Below are 9,190 nucleotides of genomic sequence, written 5' to 3'. Positions count from 1 at the left end.
GGGCAATGCGGGAAATTACAGGTTGGGGGTATGTGGACTACGAATAGGGAAACAGAAGCCAAGCTGTCCTGCCACTGAGCTTGGAGAGTATTCCAAATGCTCTTTTTTTTTTTTTCTAAAGATTTTATTTATTTATTTGACAGAGAGAGAGACATCCAGCGAGAGAGGGAACACAAGCAGGGGGAGTGGGAGAGGAAGAAGCAGGCTCCCAGCGGAGGAGCCTGATGTGGGGCTCGATCCCAGAACGCTGGGATCACGCCCTGAGCCGAAGGCAGACGCTTAACCGCTGTGCCACCCAGGCGCCCCCCAAATGCTCTTGCTACATGCTTTGCCATTTATTGTGTAGCATAAGTCTACGGCCACTTATTTATTTTATTGTTTGAAAACACATTTTATTTTGCAAGGAAATGCTTTTGTCAACAATGAGCTAAGGAAAATAAATGTAAGATGCTTATTTAATGAAAAACTCAGTACTCCGTTTCCATTTTCCAAGAAAGTCGAGACGAATGTATAACCTCTGTTAGTTGGCATTTATTCTCTGCCATGGCGCTGTCTGACGCTGTGTGGAAACCAAACAAATCTGCTCTTAGCATCAGCTACTACATCAAAAGTACTAATTATTTTAAGGGGATTTTTACCTCAAGATCGTGACTTAATAAAGGTAGTTGCCAAAGGTGTTTTTCATATCATCCCATAAAGCATAAATTTACATTTAGGTAGATCTAGTGACAGTTGGGCCACATTAATTTTTCCTTTTTTTCTAGTGTGTGTGTGTGTGTGTGTGTGTGTGTGTGTGTGTGTGTGTGTTTGTACAGGTATAAAAGTGAAGCTCTGTTTACAGAACAAATTCACAAGGCTTTAAGTAATATCAAATTTATAGCCAAGTCATCAGATGCTTCAAACAGAAAAGCAGGTAAGTTAATTGTAATAATGGGTGAAATTTTTTCACCCAGGTCATGAAATAAAAGTAAGGCTTTTGGTGGTTCATTTTGTCAAAGAGAAAACATCTGACCTTATTGTAAATGCTATTGTAAATCCAGTGAGAAAGCTCAACACTGTAAGTATTTTTTGGTGATAATAATAAAGTCAAGTATTAGTGGAGTACATTATGTGAAAACAATATTTTTTCTAAATTAAAAAAAAAACATACAAAGCAGAAATGCCCTGGGGATTGGGTGGAGACCACAAATCACTCATTGATGTGTCCAAAACAAACTGTGATATTCTATTGTGAAAAATAAAAATTGTCAAATTTTCGAATATTTTTAGATACACAGAGTAACAGATCAATAGCTTTACAGAGGTAATTGGTAAAATGAGGTCATTAGGTTGGGCCCTTGTCCAGGCTGACTGGCATCCTTACAAGAGGAAGAGATTAGGACTGAGTCACACACACAGGGGACCATGTGAAGACACAAGGAGAAGGTGGCCGTCTACAAGCCAAGGAGAGAGGCCTCAGAAGAAACCAATCCTGCAGACACCTTGATCTTGGACTTCTAGCCTCCAGAACTGTGAGGCAGTAAAATTCTGGTTTAAGCTGCCTAGGCTGTGGTATTTCGTTATGGGACCCCTAGCAAACTAACACAGAAGGTATCAGCATTTTCAAAATGATTAGCTATGAAGAGTGACTTTGAAGATTTCAGGAAATATTATGAAAAAAAAAATTAAAAATAATAAAACCAATTGATGGGGCGCCTGGGTGGCTCAGTCGGTTAAGCGTCTGCCTTCAGCTCAGGTCATGATCCCGGGGTCCTGGATCAAGTCCTGCATCAAACTCCCTGCTCTGTGGGGAACCTGCTTCTCTCTCTGCCTCTCCCTCCCTCTCTCTCTCTCTCTCTCTGTCTCTCATGAATAAATAAACAAAACCTAAAAAAAATTAAAAAATACAATGAAAATTTAAAAAATAAAAAAAAATTAAAACCATACTGGAAAAACTCCTCTTCAGAAAATACCAGTGATACTAAACTAGAAATATGGATAAGAAATGGAATGAAATTTGTCAGTATATAGCAAGAATAATTACTCAGATTTTTGTTGTTGTTGTTTTAATAATTTTATTTTATTTTCATCGTGATAGTCCCCACCCCCTATTTCACCCATCCCCAGACTCACCTCCCCTCTGGTAACCTTCAGTTTGTTCCCTATAGTTAAGAGTCCATTTCTTGGTTTCTCTCTCTTTTCCTTTGCTCAGCTGTTTTGTTTCTTAAATTTCACATAGGAGTGAAATCATATGGTTTTTGTCTTTCACTGATTGACTTATTTCACTTGCATAATACTCTCTACCTCCATCCATGTCATTGCAAATGGCAAGATTTCATTCTTTTTTACAGGTGAATAATATTCTATTGTATATGTACATCATATCTTCTTTATCCATTCATCTATGGATGGACACTTGGGCTGCTTCCATAATTGGGCTATTGTAAATAATGTTGCTATAAACATAGGGGTGCATGTATCCCTTCGAATTAGTGTTTTTGTATTTTGGGGAATAAATGCCCAATAGTGTGATTACTGGGTCATAGGGTATTTCTAATTTTAGTTTTTTGATGAACCTCTATACAGAAAGTATATGTTTTCCACAGTGACTGCAATATAACAAGAATAATTACTCAGATTTTTAACTTTTGATTTACTATCATATATATTATTTTTTAGAAAAATACATTTTTGAGGGGCGCCCTGATTTGGGCTGTGTGCCGATTTCCGTAGTATAAACGCTGCTGTTGCGCTGACTGCAAGCTGAGCAGGTTAGCCAGTTCACAAGATCCCTGAATATTTACCAGGCAGCTCTCAGGAGCCAGAGAAGCTGGCTCATTTAATTAAGAATCATTTGCTAAGTATTAGAGATTTTGTAGGCGAGGAAATTGAGTTGTAAAAGTCATGCGGTAAGAACAGAACCCCAGTCTGAGCCCTCTTCTTCACGGCCTCCTGGTCCCCACGTGCCCCTCAGCCCCGTGGTGAACTGGTCCGAGTTCAAGTCTGGGAGGAGGTAATCCGCCAGGTCAGCTTCCCGCTCCTGCGGGTCAGGCAGGGCCAGCGGCCTTGGAGAGCTGACTGGCTCTGGGCACGTCACTGGCCTTGGCTCGCTCTCGCCTGCCTCCTCTCTGCTGGCTCGGAACTGGCTTGCCGCCCTGCCTCTGCCTCGTCCTCAATGCCCTTGATGTCTCCTGGTGCCCTCTGCCTGCCCCCACTGTGCTTGAGTGTGACACTCTGGGCAAGCCGTGACCCTGCACCCGGTGGCAGAATATTTGAGAACTTGGAGATAAAGTCCAAGGGAAGGGTGCCGCCAGGAAGGGAGGTGGAAGGCTCCTCTCTGCCCTGGGTCTGGCAACACTCACCGGGACCCAGCCTCAGAAGTTCTGACACCACCTCACAGATGTTCCTCCTGGTCAAAAGTTCCGAGTGCCCAGATGGGAGGCAGACCCATAGACTTCAGTGCTCCCCACCCAGATCCTGGAGCCATAATGCTGACCCCTGTCTGGTCGCCCACTTCGGGGCACGGACCCCGCAAGCGGCGCGGGGACAATCGAGCATCGCCCGCGAGTGACGACCCCCTCTCGGTGCCATCCTGCGGGGAGCCAGCCCTCCGCATCCGCCCGGCGCGCGCTGAACGATCCGCCCAGAGCCGGGCAGCAACAGCCATGGTCCCCCGCCCCAACGTCCTTTCCCCCCAGCGGGAGCTCAGCCAGAGCGACCCCTAGCGGCGTGCCGGGAGAGCGCACTTGCTGGCACTAGGCGTTCCTTTCTCTCCGCTGGCAGCCTCTTCCACCCCTTCCCTCCCGCAGGTGGCGGAGCCCCGCCACCCCACACCTCCTCGAGGGATGGCCGGGTGGAGGAGCGCTGAGCTGAGGGGATAGAGATGAAGTGGCCGCAGGAAGCTGGCATGCTGGCAAGGCGGGTTGAGATAGAACGCGACAGGGTGGGGTGCGCCCAGTGAGGAAATCCCCATCGCTGTCCCTTAAGGAGGTGATTAACGGTAAAGTGACACTCAGAGCATTGGAGGTGTTGGTGATCAACGCCTCTCGCATCTCACAGTTCTCGCAGCCACCTGCGCCCTTCATCCACCTGCTGGCTGGGTGATCTATTGCCAAAGGTTGTCGAGAGGCTTTCAAATCCTCTGTAGGAGCATCCAACATCCCTGAGTTGACTCAAGCAAAACAAATGCTGGCCAGAGTCCAAGGGAAATACTGCGCCTCCAGCCGGCGGGATGGAGCGTCAGGTCCTGCCCAGGAACCTCACCAGGGAAGTGCAGACGCCCTCTGGCACCTACGGCCTGCTGTCTGTGGTTCTAAGGACTCTTCAGGCCACTGGGCGCGGCTCCTGAGGTTCCCTTCCCGCCAGCCCGAGTGGGTCACCACGGTGTAGCCAGGGGCAGTCACCACCATCCCCAGGAACATGGGGCAAGTGGGCGATGCCCTGGGCTTTTAAAACCTCCTGGTCAAAAGTTCCGAGTGCCCAGATGGGAGGCAGACCAGGTACCCAGACTTTGCCCCACTTTTCCACCTCACTGACACTTGCTCCACTCTTATTCCGCTGTCTCTACTTTCTCACTCCTTCACTCCAGTTTTTTTAAAGATTTATCATTTGGATGTGACAGGTGGCTGCTCCATCAGCTGAGGCATTTCACAAAATAGGTTCTAACATTACTGTTTTGCAAGCTAGCAATAGACTACACACATTTGGGGAAATGCTATCCTATATTCAAGCTAAGTGTGGGCCACAAATTTAATTCTGTATTTCTGGTAGCTAATGAAAGATAGGAAATGAGTTACACAATTTATAATGTCCAGAAAATCAGAAAAAAACCAACAAGACAATTAAAACTATTTTAGATTCTAGGAGCAGAAATATACTTCCCCCAGGATATTTATAGAGAGAACACTGTATAATGTTAGGATGAACACGCTTACAATAACGCGAAGACTATTTTATATTTGGATGCTCCCTATAGCATCCCTCAGAAGAAAGGGAGGGCCTAAGTCCAAACTGCAACCAATTAAAGCAAACCTATGAGAAACCTGTAACAGAAAAGCCATATCTGAGCTCTCTGCTGGGCTCTCTGAGCAGGGCTGTGCAATCCAGTAGCCACTAGTCACAGACGGTTACTGAACACGTGAAACTTGGCTAGTCCAAACTGAGATGTGTATCTAAGCATGAAATACACCCCAAATTTTGAAGACTAACTAAAGGGAAGAACAGTAAAACATCTCAACAACATATAAATTATATAAGTAGAGCAGCCCCATGATGAAATGATAATAGTATAGATAAATTAGATTAAGTAAAACATATTAAATTAATTTCACCAGTTTCTTTTTACTTTTCTAAAGGTGGCAATTAAAAAAATTAGAGTTACATGAGAGACTATGGACTCTGAGAAACAAACTGAGGGCTTCAGAGGGGAGGGGGTGGGGGAATGGGATAGATTGGTGATGGGTAGTAAGGAGGGCACGTATTGCATGGTGCAGTGGGTTTATACGCAACTAATGAATCATCGCACTTTACATCGGAAACCGGGGATGTACTGTATGGTGACTAACATAATATAATAAAAAAACATTAAAAAAATTAGAGTTACATATGTGGCTCCCAATATATTTCTATGGAACAGAGCTACAATGTTTCTTAAACTATATACTCTAGGATATCGATAAATATGCATGACAAAAGGATGCTATAGTTAGTAATTTGGAAACACTGTCTATAGTTAGCCCCTTCTTGGTGTGTTCTGTAGGACGGTAATGTAACAAACTTGAAAAAAATTCCATAAATTAACACATTTGGGAAATAAGCATAGAGGGCACCGGGCCTTTTACTATAATGATAATAGGGATTTTCCAAGAGCCGCTTCTCCTATCTAGCATTTCTTCAACATCATCAATCAACTATAATGATAATAGGGATTTTCCAAGAGCCGCTTCTCCTATCTAGCATTTCTTCAACATCATCAATCAATCAATCATCATCAATTAGCTTTTCATCATGAACACAACACCCATTGATGTCATTCTGAAGGGCAGTCGAGGGAACGCTGGCTAGGAGGAAAAGCTCAGGGGCCTTACCCTGGTCCCTCAGCCTCCCTGTATGGCCTGGGGTTTGGCTCTGAAGACTTTCCTCTTGCTTTTTACTCCAACTAATATCTGAACCAGTATTTTCACCTGATTTCAAGTCCTTACCCCAGACTTAATGAATCCGGTTCTTTGAGACCACCCCTTTTTTTTTTTTTTTTAGATTTTTTAAAATTTATTTATTTGACAGAGAGACAGCCAGTGAGAGAGGGAACACAGGCAGGGGGAGTGGGAGAGGAAGAAGCAGGCTCCCAGAGAAGGAGCCTGATGTGGGGCTCAATCCCAGGACTCCGGGATCACGCCCTGAGCTGATGGCAGACGCCCAACGACTGAGCCACCCAGGCACCCCCGAGACCACCCTTTTTATGTTAGCTTTGGCTGCATCATATACCACCCAAAATACAGTGCCTTAAAAGCCACAATTTCCCATGCTACAACATGGGTGAACCTGGAGGACATTATGCTGAGTGAAATAAGCCGGTTGTAATAATGCAAATACTGTATGATTCCACTTACACGAGGTATCTAGAATAGTCAAAAGCACAGACACAGAAAGTAGAATGGTGGTTGCCAAAGGCTGTGGGGAGAAGGGCTGGGAAGTCGTTCAATGGGTAATACAGAGTTTCAGTTTGGCAAGATGAAAAAGTTCTAGAGATCTGTTATATGACAATGTGATTATAGAAAACACTACTGAATAGTACACTTAAAAATGGTTAAGAGGGTGAATTTTGTATGTTTTTTACCACAATTTTAAAAATTAAATTTAAATTTTAAAAAGCCAGCAGCAATTAATTTTGTTCACAATTCTGTGGGTAAGCACTTTGGGCTGGGTTGAGCTGGGTACTTCGACTGGTCTTGGCTGGGCTCACTCACCCATCTATGGTCAGCTGCAGTCAAGGAGATGGGCTTCTGGGAGTTGCCCGGCTGTCAGCTAGGGCCGTGACCACGACTGGCCACATGTTTCTCATCTTCCCTCAGGCTAGCCCCACTCACGTGGCAGTCTCGGTATTCTAAGACCGTGAGAGCCAAAGTTTCATGGCCTGTTCAGGACTCAGCCCAGAACGCAGTGTCACACCAGCTGCATTCAATTAATCGAAGCAAATCACAAGGCCAGCTCAGATTCAAAGGGTGGGGTGAGCATCTCTATCTCCTGGTGCAAAGAGTTCAAAAGCCCTGTGGCCATTTTTATAATGCTCCACGCTTGTCCCATAATCCCATTGTCCAGAATAATCCATTATCATCTGTCTTTTATATTTCCTATGTACAGAAGCATCCTTTTTGGTACCTTACTTTCCTTCACTTTCTCAGACACCTCTCCATCTCACCAGCATCACAGAGCTGCTTTATTCTTTTCAGGGGTGAATTTTTGCATTACCATTTCGCTGGGCTTCCCTTGCCCCCCTGTCTCTCCCCATCTTTACTATATCTCTGTACCAAATGCTGGATATTCTAAAAACAATGTTCTCCAAAAATGTTTTCTTGATTCTCTCCACCTCCCTCTGACCTGTTTTTTTTGTTTTGCTTTGTTTTGTTTCATTTGTTTTGTTTTGGGTTTTGTTTTGTTGTTTTTTTTTTTTTTTGAATCTTTACATGCAGAGGCATAGTTGCCCACTCCTCAAGCCAGACTCCTTTTTATTTGGCTCTAATAGTTATTCTGTTCTCACTTGTCCTGTAGCACTTAATTCTCCACTTATGTATCTGTCTGCACTGATGACAGTGAGCCCTGTGTCTTGTTTTCTTGTACAGCTCAGCACCCCCGTGGTACCTGACACAAGGCAGGCACCCATTAAATCATTATCAAACACGTGAATGAACATTATTGAATGGATAGGGTGATACAGGTGCATTCCCATGGTATTTACTGTGAGTACAGTATGAAACCAGAAGGTTGTAGAAGATGGAGTTGCTCCTCCTCCTTTTCCTCCTTCCAATTTGTGACTCACCTTTTATTGGAAGAATGCCTTCTTTTAATACCTCCTGCCTTGTTCCCCATCTGTGAATTTCTATGGTCATGCGCTCAGCATTCTGGGTACACACCTATGAGTCCCACCTGCCTAAGAGTCTAATGTCTCTTCATTAGACTATTTCTTCTTCATGTGTGCTTTCAGTTATGAGAGCTCTCTGGAAACAAGGGCCCCTGACTCCCTTTAACTCCTTCATGTGCACTTGAAAAGGATGTGGTTGTGCAACTGTGGATATAGTGTTTTATGGATGTCAATTAAAATTAATCATTTGCTCAGATCTAGACACTTACCTGAGAGGTTCTTTAAAATTTCCTACTATGATAGTAAACCTTCAGTTCTGTCAATTTATGTATTATAAAGATTATGAATTGCTGTATCTTGTTGGATCAACTTATTATTACCAAATGTCCTTCTTTATTTCTAGGCATGCTTCTTATCTTAAAGTCTGCTTTGTCTGATATATCAGTATGCTATACCAGCTTTCTTTGGTTAACGTTTGCATGGTACACTTTTTCCAAACTTCTACTTCAGACCTTTCTGTATCTTTGTGGTATGTCTCTTAAAAGCATCACTTAAACATTTTTAAAATGAAAAAACAGATTGGAAATCTTTGATATATACCTAGAGTGTTTAGCTTATTTACATTTAATGCAATTACTGGTATATTCAGGTTTAAATCTATAATCCTTTTTTTTTAAGACCCCAGGGTCATAGAGCTTGTGCAGGAGGCCACCCTTGTAGGTACAGGTTGTTGGTGTGGCTTATAATATGTGAGAGTGTGGGGGTACAGGCAAGGAAAACACTTGGGACAGACCGTCTTGTTCAAGTTGCCTTTCTGGGCAGGCTTAATAATGCCACCTGATAGGTGAAACACCAAGAGCAAGGTGGATTTTTTTTTGGATATTGTAGCCTGAGTGTGGCTATTCTCTAGCTGTTTAGTGACAAAAATCAGATGCCACTGGCTAAGTGGAATGACCTCCCTGTCTTGAATTTTGGCTTTGACATTCTCAGTGATGTCACTGGGCTCAGCCTCAAGGGTGTGGTCTTGCCCATCAAAGTCTCACAAAGGTCTCCATCTCTACATCTGCTGATTGACTGCCTCACCGAAGAGAAAGAGCTAAATCTACAATGTTTTTGACCCAGATGTTTTACATT

The sequence above is a fragment of the Ursus arctos genome, unplaced genomic scaffold (genome assembly GCF_023065955.2).
Source record: "Ursus arctos isolate Adak ecotype North America unplaced genomic scaffold, UrsArc2.0 scaffold_12, whole genome shotgun sequence".
NCBI classification, from domain to species: Eukaryota; Metazoa; Chordata; class Mammalia; order Carnivora; family Ursidae; genus Ursus; species Ursus arctos.
The sequence above is the reverse complement of the archived record's forward strand: the minus strand, read 5'-3'. Positions refer to the sequence as shown.